Here is a 14,079-nt window from a genome sequence, read left to right as displayed (position 1 = left end):
GGGCGACGATTTTCGCTATATCAATGCTTTATTGATACAGCTTAATTCTAAGAGTTTTTAAATTATGCAGGAAGCTCTGCAGGCAAATTCTGAGCTTGGATTCGTAATCAGAAGGTTCAAATTAGGAAGTATAGAAAATTTCAGGAGTCTCCGTTAACAGATAAATGCCATACATCGGGTGAGATAGTTTACAAAAAATATTTTTCGAGTTAATGGGCTCACAATTTGAAAACGGTGCGAGTAGTCGACATGCGGTTTATACCAACGGATTGCTGGGACTTTTCGATTCCAGGAAGTGATTTTTTAACCCGGATAACTGAGGCGTTCGGACTTGAGACCCCAACAAAGCTTACAATCTCATTTTACTATAGATACATGTAAAAAAAAAACTAAAAAATTCAAGAAGCCCCGCAGGTAGATTCCGACGTTCGATTCGTATCCAGGAGATCCAAATTGGTCAGTTCAGCAAATTTCAGGAGTCTCCGTTATCGAATAAGACAGTTTTGTAGCACAAATGCCAAACATCGGGTGAGATAGTTTACAAAAATATTTTTCGAGTTTATGGGCTCATCATTTGAAAACGGTACGAGTAGTGGACATGCGATTTATGTCAATGGATTCCTGGGACTTTTTTATTCCTGCAAGTGATTTTTTAGCCCGGATTAGTTGGGCGTTTGGGTTTGAGATCCCGACAAAGCTCACGATGTCATTTTACTAACGACACATATTAAAAAAAAAAACTAAAAAATTCAAGAAGCCCCGTAGGAAAATTCCGAGATTGGATTCATATCCAGGAGGTCCAAATTAGTCAGTTCAGCAAATTTCAGGAGTCTCCGTTATCGAATAAGAAAGTTATGTAGCACAAATGTCATACATCGGGTGAGATAGTTTACAAAAAATTTTTTTCGAGTTTAAAGGCTGACAATTTCAAAACGGTGCAAGTATCCGAATTCCGGTTTATTCCACTCGATTCCTTAAAGTTTTTTGAGTACAGGAAATGGCATTTTAATCTGGATAAGTCAACCATTCAGGATCGAGAGACCGACAAACTTACGATGCTATTTTTCTAGAGATACCAAAAAAATAAAAAAATCAAAAAAATTCAGGAAGCTCAACACGGAAATTCTAAACTCGGATTCGTAGTCAGAAGGTTGGAATTAGTAATTACAGCAAATTTCAGGAGTCTTCGTTATCGAATAAAAAAGTTATGTAGCACAAATTCCATACATCGGGTGAGATAGTTTACAAAAAATATTTTTCGAGTTTAAAGGCTGACAATTTCAAAACGGTGCAAGTATCCGAATTCCGGTTTATTCCACTCGATTCCTTGAAGTTTTCTGAGTACAGGAAATGACAATTTAGTCCAGATAAGTCAACCATTCAGAATCGAGAGACCGACAAACTTATGATGTTATTTTTCTAGAGATATAAAAAAATAAAAAATCAAAAAAATTCGGGAAGCTCAACACGGAAATTCTAAACTCGGATTCGTATTCAGAATGTTGGAATTAGTAATTACAGCAAATTTCAGGAGTCGCCGTTATCGAATATGAAAGTTATGTAGCACAAATGTCATACATCGGGTGAGATAGTTTACAAAAAATATTTTTCGATTTTAAAGGCCGACAATTTCAAAACGGTGCAAGTCTCCGAATTCCGGTTTATTCCACTCGATTCCTTGAAGATTTTTGAGTACAGGAAATGACTATTTAATACAGATAAGTCAACCATTCAGGATCGAGAAACCGACAAACTTATGATGTTATTTTTCTAGAGACATCAAAAATAAAAAACCAAAAAAGTTCAGGGAGCTCAACACGGAAATTTTAAACTCGGATTCGTATTCAGAAGGTTGGAATTAGTAATTACAGCAAATTTCAGGAGTCCCCGTTATCGAATAAGAAAGTTATGTAGCACAAATGCCATACATCGTTCCTTGAAGTTTTTTGGGTACAGGAAATGACAATTTAGTCCAGATAAGTCAACCATTCAGGATCGAAAGACCAACAAACTTATGGTGTTATTTTTCTAGAGATATCAAAAAATAACAAATCAAAAAAATTCAGAAAGCTCAACATAGAAATTCTAAACTCGGATTCGTTTCAGAAGGTTGGAGTTAGTAATTACAGCAAATTTCAGGAGTCCCGGTTATCGAATAAGAAAGTTATGTAGCACAAATGGCAAACATCGAGTGAGATAGTTCACAAAAAAAAAATATTTTTCGAGTTTAAAGACTGACAATTTCAAAACGGTGCAAGTATCCGAATTCCGGTTTATTCCACTCGATTCCTTGAAGTTTTTTGAGTACAGGAAATGACAATTTAGTCCAGATAAGTCAATCATTCAGAATTGAGAGACCGACAAACTTATATTGCTATTTTTCTAGAGATATCAAAAAATAAAAAATCAAAAAAATTCAGGAAGCTCAACGCGGAAATTCTAAACTAGGATTTCGTATTCAGAAGGTTGTAATTAGTGATTACAGCAAATTTCAGGAGTCTCCGTTATCGATTAAGAAAGTTATGTAGCACAAATGCCATACATCGGGTGAGATAGTTTACAAAAAATATTTTTCAAGTTTAAAGGCTGACAATTTCAAAACGGTGCAAGTATCCGAATTCCGGTTTATTCCACTCGATTCCTTGAAGTTTTTTGAGTACAGGAAATGACAATTTAGTCCAGATAAGTCAATCATTCAGAATTGAGAGACCGACAAACTTATATTGCTATTTTTCTAGAGACATCAAAAAATAAAAAATCAAAAAAATTCAGGAAGCTCAACGCGGAAATTCTAAACTAGGATTCGTATTCAGAAGGTTGTAATTAGTGATTACAGCAAACTTCAGGAGTCTCCGTTATCGAATAAGAAAGTTATGTAGCACAAATTCCATACATCGGGTGAGATAGTTTAAAAAAAATATTGTTCGAGTTTAAAGGCTCACAATTTCAAAACGGTGCAAGTATCCGAATTCCGGTTTATTCCACTCGATTCATTGAAGTTTTTTGGGTACAGGAAATGACAACTTAATCCAGATAAGTCAACCATTCAGGATCGAGAGACCGACAAACTTATGATGTTATTTTTCTAGAGATATTACAAATAAAAAAATCAAAAAAATTCAGGAAGCTCAACACTGAAGTTCTAAACTCGGATTCGCATTCAGAAGGTTGGAATTTGTAATTGCAGCAAATTTCGGGAGTCTCCGTTATTGAATAAGAAAGTTATGTAGCACAAATGCCATACATCGGGTGAGATAGTTTACAAAAAATTTTTTTCGAGTTTAAAGGCTGACAATTTCAAAACGGTGCAAGTATCCGAATTCCGGTTTATTCCACTCGATTCCTTAAAGTTTTTTGAGTACAGGAAATGGCATTTTAATCTGGATAAGTCAACCATTCAGGATCGAGAGACCGACAAACTTATGATGTTATTTTTCTAGAGATATCAAAAATAAAATATCAAAAAAATTCAGGAAGCTCAACACAGAAATTCTAAACTCGGATTTGTATTCAGAAGGTTGGAATTAGTAATTAGAGCAAATTTCAGGAGGCTGCGTTATCGAATGAGAAAGTTTTGTAGCACAAATGCCAAACATCAGGTGAGATAGTTTACAAAAATATTTTTCGAGTTTAAAGGCTGACAATTTGAAAACGGTGCAAATATCCGAATTCCGGTTTATTCCACTCGATTCCTTGAAGTTTTTTGAGTACAGGAAATGACAATTTAGTCCAGATAAGTCAACCATTCAGGATCGAGAGACCGACAAACTTATGATGTTATGTTTCTAGAGATATCAAGAAATAAAAAATCAAAAAAATTCAGGAAGCTCAACACGGAAATTCTGAACTCGACTTCGTATTCAGAAGGTTGTAATTAATAATTACAGCAAATTTCAGGAGTCCCCGTTATCGAATAAGAAAGTTATGTAGCACAAATGCCATACATCGGGTGAGAGTTTACAAAAAATATTTTTCCAGTTTAAGGGCTCGCCATTTCAAAACGGTGCAAGTATCCGAATTCTGGTTTATTCCACTCGATTCCTTGAAGTTTTTTTTAGTACAGGAAATGACAAATTATTCCAGATAAGTCAACCATTCAGGATCGAGAGACCGACAAACTTATGATGTTATTCTTCTAGAGATATCAAAAAATAAAAATCAAAAAAATTCAGGAAGCTCAACACGGAAATTCTAAACTCGGATTCGTATTCAGAAGGTTGGAATTAGTAATTACAGCAAATTTCAGGAGTCCCCGTTATCGAATAAGAAAGTTATGTAGCACAAATGCCATAGATCGGGTGAGATAGTTTACAAAAATATTTTTCGAGTTTAAAGGCTGACAATTTCAAAACGGCGCAAGTATCCGAATTCCGGTTTATTCCACTCGATTCCTTGAAGTTTTTTGGGTACAGGAAATGACAATTTAGTCCAGATAAGTCAACCAGTCACGATCGAGAGACCGACAAACTTATGATCTTATTTTTCTAGAGATATCAAAAAATAAAAAATTTTAAAAATTCAGGAATTTCAACACGGAAATTCTAAACTCGGATTCGTTTCAGAAGGTTGGAATTAGTAATTACAGCAAATTTCAGGAGTCCCCGTTATCGAATAAGAAAGTTATGTGGCACAAATGCCATACATTGGGTGAGATAGTTTACAAAAAAAAAATATTTAGAGTTTAAAGGCTGACAATTTCAAAACGGTGCAAGTATCCGAATTCCGGTTTATTCCACTCGATTCCTTGAAGTTTTTTGAGTACAGGAAATGACAATTGAGTCCAGATAAGTCAACCACTCAGGATCGAGAGACCGACAAACTTATGATGTTATTTTTCTGGAGATAGTAAAAATAAAAAAACAAAAAAATTCAGGAAGCTCAACACAGAAATTCTAAACTCGGATTCGTATTCAGAAGGTTGGAATTAGCAATTACAACAAATTTCAGGAGTCCCCGTTATCGAATAAGAAAGTTATGTAGCACAAATACCATTCAAAACAGTGCAAGTCTCCGAATTCCGGTTTATTCCGCTCGATTCCTTGAAGTTTTTTGAGTACAGGAAATGACAATTTCGTCCAGATAAGTCCACCGTTCAGGATCGAAAGACCGACGAACTTATGATGTTATTTTTCTATAGATTTCAAAAATAAAAAATTTAAAAAATCAGGAAGCTCAACACGGAAATTCCAAACTCGGATTCGTATTCAGAAGGTTGTAATTGGTAATTACAGCAAATTTCAGGAGTCCCCGTTATCGAATAAGAAAGTTATGTAGCACAAATGCCATATATCGGGTGAGGTAGTTTACAAAAAATATTTTATCGATTTTAAGGGCTCACCATTTCAAAACGGTGGAAGCTTCCGAATTCCGGTTCATTCCACTCGATTCCTTGAACTTTTTTCGGTACAGGAAATGACAATTTAGTCCAGATAAGTCAACCATTCAGGATCGAGAGACCGACAAACTTATTTTGTTATTTTTCTAGAGATATCAAAAAATAAAAAATCAAAAAAATTCAGGAAGCTCAACACGGAAATTCTAAACTCGGATTCGTATTCAGAAGGTTGTAATTAGTAATTACAGCAAATTTCAGGAGTCCCCGTTATCGAATAAAAAAGTTATGTAGCACAAATGCCATACATCGGGTGAGATGGTTTACAAAAAATATTTTTCGAGTTTAAAGGCTGACAATTTCAAAACGGTGCAAATATCCGAATTCCGGTTTATTCCACTCGATCCCTTGAAGTTTTTTGAGTACAGGAAATGACAATTTAGTTCAGATAAGTCAACCATTCAGTTTCGAGAGACCGACAAAATTATGATGCTATTCTTCTAGAGATATCAAAAAATAAAAATCAAAAAAATTCAGGAAGCTCAACACGGAAATTCTGAACTCGGATTCGTATTCAGGAGGTTGTAATTAGTAATTACAGCAAATTTCAGGAGTCTTCCTTATCGAATAAAAAAGTTATGTAGCACAAATGCCAATACATCGGGTGAGATAGTTTACAAAAAACATTTTTCGAGTTTAAAGGCTGACAATTTCAAAACGGTGCAAGTATCCGAATTATGGTTGATTCCACTCGATTCCTTGAAGTTTTCTGAGTACAGGAAATGACAATTTAGTCCAGATAAGTCAACCATTCAGGATCGAGAGACCGACAAACTTATGATGTTATTTTTCTAGAGATATCAAAAATAAAAAAAAAAAAAAACAAAAAAATTCAGGAAGCTCAATACGGAAATTATAAACTCGGATTCGTATTCAGAAGGTTGGAATTAGTAATTGCAGCAAATTTCAGGAGTTTCCGTTATCGAATAAGAAAGTTATGTAGCACAAATGCCAATACATCGGGTGAGATAGTTTACAAAAAACATTTTTCGAGTTTAAAGGCTGACAATTTCAAAACGGTGCAAGTATCCGAATTATGGTTGATTCCACTCGATTCCTTGAAGTTTTCTGAGTACAGGAAATGACAATTTAGTCCAGATAAGTCAACCATTCAGGATCGAGAGACCGACAAACTTATGATGTAATTTTTCTAGATATCAAAAAATAAAAAATCAAAAAAATTCAGGAAGCTCAACACGGAAATTCTAAACTTGGATTCGTATTCAGAAGGTTGTAATTAGTAATTATAGCAAATTTCAGGAGTCCCCGTTATCGAATAAGAAAGTTATGTAGCACAAATTCCATACATCGGGCGAGATAGTTTACAAAAAATATTTTATCGACTTTAAGGGCTCGCCATTTCAAAACGGTGCAAGTATTCGACATGCGGTTTATACCAATCGATTCCCAGGACTTTTTGATCCCTGGAAGAGATTTTTTTAGCCCGGATAAGTTAGCCTTTCGGGCTTGAAAGACCGCAAAAGCTGAAGGAATCAACAAATAGAACAGAAACAGAAAGTTCAAATTTGGCGCCTCTTTTAGCTCCTGATCTTACCACTAGAGCGTGACCTTGTAAAAACCATATAAATATGAAAGATCCTGTTCTAGAGTAAGCTTTCAAAAGTGCGAAAACCAGGGTTGGCGACCGACCCCAGTACCCACAGTGCAGGGCGCCAGCCGGTTTACACATTTCGGGTTCACCGCGTCGCGGAAATGTGGGCTAACGACTCTTCATACCTGGCTTCTCGGTTTAAGTGGACCTTCGTTTCGACATTGAGCATCGCGGCTTCCTAGTCGCTTTCACTGCTCCATCGAGTGAAAGCCTCGGCTCGTCTTTGACGATTTTGGCAAAAATCGATCCGGCCCGTTACTCGCGCTTTTTCAGCTCGGGTTTGTCGGACCGGATCGTGACGTTGCCGCTGCACGTTTACGCCGCCATTTAGGACGAGCGTTGACCCGCACTATCGAATTCACAATTTTTAACAGCCAACTATAAATTACGCTTATCGAGCGGGTCCGGCCTTGGCGGCGAACAACCAGACGCGAAGATCGCAAAAAATTCGAAACTGAATTTATACGTAGAGGGCTGCGAAACTCCGTTACATAACCAGAAGGAACTTGCGGTCTCCACTTGCAGCGAAAGGTGACCTTCAGCAATCGCACCCACAAATTACGAACTGTGATATAACAATGGTGTCATAAACCACCGCGCTTTCTATCGAGACGAACCGCCATTTTCATAAGTCGGCCATGACCCCAAAACAAAATCGGCGAGTACCTTGGCAATCGCATCCACCTCTTGATCGCAATCGCCAATATTATTATTATTACTATCATCTAGTATTTTGTGCCATTTGTAAAAATGAAAGAAAAATAAAAGAAATAAATGTTATAGAAAATACGTAACATAACAAAAAAATTACGATTGACGCTTTTTTTTAACAGCCTACGTTCTATTAGTTCCCATTCACACTTCACAAAAGAACATATAATTCACTCCGATGATAAATCAAGTAAAAACTCATCGCATTTTGGGCAGAATTTATTCCGCAAAATTTTGGGCTGACGTCATCAATTTTGTGGGGGGAATAAGCAGATATATTTTGATTAACAATTTACCATGCTTACAAAATACAGAGTACGTCAAAAAAGGCCAGAACCGTTAAAATGACAAAAATGGTAAAAATGTGAACGATGTCAACTACTCTAAAGATATTAAAAATGCCAGAAATATAATTTATCGAATAAATAAAAAAAGTGAGAAATGTCCAAAACATCAAACTCGTCATGGTTATCAAGAATATGAAGAAAAAAATGTAAAAAAAATAATCAAAATGTCAAAAATACTATATAAACGTAAAGAGTATCGAGAACTTGAATGAAAGTCAAAATTTAAGGTTACAAGTGACAAACATTCCTTTAAAAAATCCCCAAGAATGATATGTCAAAGATACGTGAAAATGTCAAATTTGTCAAACACATCAAGTATTTCAAAATTGTCAAAAATAACAAAGACGTCAACGTTCTTAAAATTGACAAAAAATCAAAAAAGCGAAACACATCGAATATTTCAAAATTGTCAAAAATAACATTCCTAAAATTGACAAAAAAAATTCAAAAAAGTCAAAGTATTAAAAGCCTCAGACACAAATATGTTAAACTTTTTCTTTAAAAATGTCGAACTCAAGAATGTCAAACATTAAAAGCTCTACAAAAAAAAAACTTTGACTGCGAAAAACGTCCAAAATTTGGATAGCATTAGATGAAACTACAAATTCTAATGGGCAATAGATTGTAAACAGTGATTTTTCAATTTGACCAGTTCGTAATTTTTCTCATTTTATTCATTCGAAAATTATAAAAATCGAAAAATCTGTAACATTGGAAGATAGAAAAATTGAAAAATTAAATATCGAAAAAAATTATGTTTTTCGGTTTTTTGAATTTTCTAGATTTTTATGGATTTTTTGAGTCCTTTGTTTCTTTAATTTCTTATATTTGTTTAGATTTTTTGATTTTCTAAATTTTTTGGATCTAATTGGATTTTTTGGATTCTTGGTTTTTGGGTCTTTTGGATTTACTCCATTTTTTGGATTTTTTGAATAATTGTTTTTTTTTTGCTTATTTTATTTTTTGATTTTCGGAATTTTTTGGATACTTTCGATTTTTTGGATTTCTGGAATGACTGTAATTCTTGAATTAATTTGAGTTACTTGTGTTTCTTGGATTTTTTAGAATTTTTGAATTTTGTAAATTCTTTGATTTTTTGTATTTTTGGATTTCCTGGAATCTGTCGGACTTTCTGGATTTGTTCAATTTTTTGTTTTTTATAAATTCTAGATTTTAATTTTTTTGTACCCATGGATTTTTGTTGGCTTTTTTGGATCTCTTGGATTTTTTGGATAATTGTTAATTTTTGCTTTTTTGGATTTTTTGGATTGTTGAGATATTTTCGATTTTTTGGATCTTTGGAATTATTAGAGTTCCTGAGTTATTTTCAGTTACTTGGATATCTGGGATTTTTTCGAATTACATATTTGTTTTCTGATTTTTTCGGTGTTCTGGTTTCTAGATTTTTTAAGTTTATTGAACTTCCTGAATTTTATTTATTCCAAAATTTTAAATATCGAAAAATTAGAACCGAAAAACTTAAAAGATCGTAAAAAAAATGAAAAATAGAAAAACTGGAAGGAAAGAAAAACGAATCTAATCAAAAAATCTAGTGGAAAAACTGTAACACTGAAAAATGGAAAAATTGAAAAACTGAGTATCCAGAAACTGGAAAATTAAAATCGCAAAATTAAAAAATCAAATAAATGAAAAAATGTCAAGTCAATAAATGAAAAATGATTTTTTTGGATTTGTATAATTTTCTAGATTTGTATGGATTTTTTTGAGTTCTTTCTTTGTTTTGAAGTTTTGGTCTGTTTGAATTTTTTAGGTTTTGTTTGGATTTTTTGGATTTTCTAAATTTTTTTGGATCAAATTGGATTTTTTGGGTCTTTTGTATTTATTCCATTTTTTGGATTTTTTGAATAATTGTTAATTTTTGCTAATTGTATTTTATGATTTTTCCATATTCGGAATTTTTTGGATATTCTCGATTTTTTGGATTGCTGGAATGATTGTAATTATTGAATTAATTTGACTTACTTGTGTTGCTTGGATTTTTTGGAAATCTTGAAATTTCCTTGAATTTGTTGGACTTTCTGGATTTGTTCAATTTTTTGTTTTTTATAAATTTTAGATTTTTTTTGTTTTGGATTTTTGTAATTTTTTATTTTTTCGATTTTTTTTTTGTATTTTTAATTTATTTTTTTAGGTTTGTTCTTGGCTTTTTTATATCTCTTGGATTTTTTTGATAATTTTAAATTTTTTGTAGTTTTCGGATTTCGTCAGTTTTGGATAATTGTTATTTTTTTGCTTTTTAGAATTTTTGGGATCCTTTCGATTTTTTGGATCTTTGGAATTATTTTCTAATTAATTAGTTTCTGTGTTCTATTTTCTAGATTTTTTAAGTTTCTTGGGTTTCCTGAATTTTATTTATTCGAAAAATTAGAACCGAAAAACTTAAAAGATCGGGAAAAAATTGAAAAATAGAAAAACTGGAAGGAAAAACGAATCTAATAAAAAAATGTAGAACTGTCAAAATTGTAAAGTCGAAAAACTGTAACACTGAAAACCAGAAAAATCGGCAAAATCAAATAAATGAAAAAGTGAAAAATAATTGAATTTTTTTTTTTGATTTTTAAAATTTTCTAGATTTTTATGAATTTTTTTGGGTTCTCTAAGTTTATTTTTGAAGTTTTGGTTTCAATTTTTTTTGGATTTTTTTTATTTCTTAAATTTGTTTGGATTTTCTGGATTTTCTAAATTTTGTTAGATTTAATTCGATTTGTTGGATCTGTTTGGTTTTTTGGATCTTTTGGATTTATTCCATTTTTTAAATTTTTTCAATTGTTATTTTTTGCTTATTTTACTTTCTGATTTTTGCATTTTTGGGAATTTGTTAGATTTTCTGGATTTATTCAATTTTTCGTTGTTTCATAGTTTTAGATTTTGATTTTTTTTTGGATTTTTGTAATCTTTTAATTTTATTATTATATTTTTAGGGTTTGTTTGGGTTTTTTGGGTAATTTTTAATTTTTTGTAGTTTTTCGATTTTGCCAATTTTTTGGATAATTGTTATTTTCTGATTTTTGGGAAACTTTCGATTTTTTGATCTTTGGAATTATTAGTGTTCTTGATTTATTTTGAGTTAATTGGGTATATGGGATTTTTAGATTTATTGGTTTTCTGATTTTTTTAAAATATGTTCGATTTTTCTAGATTTTTTGACTTTTTTGGGTTTCCTACATTTCTATGGGTTTTTTTGATTGGATTTTTCAATTTTTCATTTCTTCAATTCTTTTCAAAAATGGTAAAAATGTGAACCAAATCAACAACGCTAAAGACGTCCAAACTACCAGAAATATAAAACAGAAAAAGTAAGAAGTGTCATATATGTCCACATTGATCTTTGGAATTATTAATGTTCTTGATTTAATTTGAGTTACTCGGGTATATGGGATTTTTAGATTTATTGGTTTTCTGATTTTTTTTTAATATTTTCGATTTTCTAAATTTTTTTTAGTTTATTGGGTTTCCTACATTTCTAAGGGTTTTTGAAAATTTTTGATTGGATTTTTTAATTTTTCATTTCTTCAAATCTTTTCAAAAATGGTAAAAATGTGAACCATATCAACAACGCTAAAGACGTCCAAACTACCAGAAATATAAAACACAGAAAAAGTAAGAAGTGTCATATATGTCCAAATTGATCTTTGGAATTATTAGAGTTCTTGATTTAATTTGAGTTACTCGGGTATATGGGATTTTTAGATTTATTGGTTTTCTGAATTTTTTTAAATATTTTCGATTTTCTAGATTTTTTGACTTTTTTGGGTTTCCTACATTTCTATGGGTTTTTGGAAATTTTTGATTGCATTTTTCAATTTTTCATTTCTTCAATTCATTTCAAAAATGGTAAAAATGTGAACCATATCAACAACGCTAAAGACGTCCAAACTACCAGAAATATAAAACACAGAAAAAGTAAGAAGTGTCTTATATGTCCAAATTGATCTTTGGAATTATTAGAGTTCTTGATTTAATTTGAGTTACTCGGGTATATGGGATTTTTAGATTTATTGGTTTTCTGAATTTTCTTAAATATTTTCGATTTTCTAGATTTTTTGAGTTTTTTGGGTTTCCAACATTTCTATGGGTTGTTGGAAATTTTTGATTGGATTTTTCAATTTTTCATTTCTTCAATTCTTTTCAAAAATGGTAAAAATGTGAACCATGTCAACAACGCTAAAGACGTCCAAACTACCAGAAATATAAAACACAGAAAAAGTAAGAAGTGTCATATATGTCCAAATGGATCTTTGGAATTATTAGAGTTCTTGATTTAATTTGAGTTACTCGGGTATATGCGATTTTTAGATTTATTGGTTTTCTGAATTTTTTTAAATATTTTCGATTTTCTAGATTTTTTGAGTTTTTTGGGTTTCCTACATTTCTATGGGTTTTTGGAAATTTTTGATTGGATTTTTCAATTTTTCATTTCTTCAATTCGTTTCAAAAATGGTAAAAATGTGAACCATGTCAACAACGCTAAAGACGTCCAAACTACCAGAAATATAATACACAGAAAAAGTAAGAAGTGTCATATAATTATGTCCAAATGGATCTTTGGAATTATTAGAGTTCTTGATTTAATTTGAGTTACTCGGGTACATGGGATTTTTAGATTTATTGGTTTTCTGAATTTTCTTAAATATTTTCGATTTTCTAGATTTTTTGAGTTTTTTGGGTTCCCTACATTTCTATGGGTTTTTGGAAATTTTTGATTGGATTTTTCAATTTTTCATTTCTTCAATTCTTCTCAAAAATGGTGAAAATGTGAACCATATCAACAACGCTAAAGACGTCCAAACTACCAGAAATATAAAACACAGAAAAAGTAAAAAGTGTCGTATATGTCCAAATGGATCTTTGGAATTATTAGAGTTCTTGATTTAATTTGAGTTACTCGGGTATATGGGATTTTTAGATTTACTGGTTTTCTGATTTTTTTTTTAATATTTTCGATTTTTTAGATTTTTTCAGTTTTTTGGGTTTCCTACATTTCTATGGGTTTTTGGAAATTTTTGATTGGATTTTTCAATTTTTCATTTCTTCAATTCTTTTAAAAAATGGTAAAAATGTGAACCATGTCAACAACGCTAAAGACGTCCAAACTACCAGAAATATAAAACACAGAAAAAGTAAGAAGTGTCATATAATTATGTCCAAATGGATCTTTGGAATTATTAGAGTTCTTGATTTAATTTGAATTACTCGGGTATATGGGATTTTTAGATTTATCGGTTTTCTGAATTTTTTTAAATGTTTTCGATTTTCTAGATTTTTTGAGTTTTTTGGGTTTCCTACATTTCTATGGGTTTTTGGAAATTTTTGATTGGATTTTTCAATTTTTCATTTCTTCAATTCTTTTCAAAAATGGTAAAAACGTGAACCATATCAACAACGCTAAAGACGTCCAAACTACCAGAAATATAAAACACAGAAAAAGTAAGAAGTGTCATATATGTCCAAATTGATCTTTGGAATTTTAGAGTTCTTGATTTATTTTGAGTTACTGGGGTATATTTATATATGGGATTTTTAGATTTATTGGTCTTCTGAATTTTGTAGATATTTTCGATTTTCTAAATTTTTTGAGTTTCTTGGATTTCCTGCATTTCATTGGCAAATTTGGACTGGATTTTTGAATTTTTCATTTCTTCAATTTTTTTTTCAAAAATAGTAAAAACGTGAACTATATCAACTCGAAACGACTACCAGAAATTTAAAACAAAGAAAAAATAAAAAGTCATATGTCCAAAATATCAAACACGTCATAGTTATCAAGAATATGAAGAAAAAACGTCAAATAGATCAAAATGTCATAAAGAAAAAAAATTGTACGTCAAGTATACGTGAAAATGTCAGAAATGTCAAAGACATCCAATATTTCAAAATTATCAAAAAGTCAACCTTCTTAAAACTGACCCAAAAAAAAATAAAAAAGAATCCAGACACATCAAATATTGTTAAATTGTCAAAAATAACAAGGTCTCAACATTCAAAAAATTAACAAA

At 31.5% G+C, this 14,079-nt stretch overlaps 1 protein-coding gene across 1 annotated transcript in view; it reads right to left on the bottom strand.

The window, feature by feature from the left end:
• LOC135125337 (uncharacterized) overlaps positions 1-14,079 on the bottom strand; it is a 151,784-nt gene that overhangs the window by 45,920 nt on the left and 91,785 nt on the right. The window lies entirely within an intron of this gene.

The sequence above is a fragment of the Zophobas morio genome, unplaced genomic scaffold (genome assembly GCF_036711695.1).
Source record: "Zophobas morio isolate AGI-343-1 ecotype UQ-CSIRO unplaced genomic scaffold, CSIRO_AGI_Zmor_V1 ptg000008l, whole genome shotgun sequence".
In the NCBI taxonomy this organism is placed as follows: domain Eukaryota; kingdom Metazoa; phylum Arthropoda; class Insecta; order Coleoptera; family Tenebrionidae; genus Zophobas; species Zophobas morio.
Note: the sequence above shows the minus strand (reverse complement) of the source record. Positions and strands in the feature narration are given on the sequence as shown.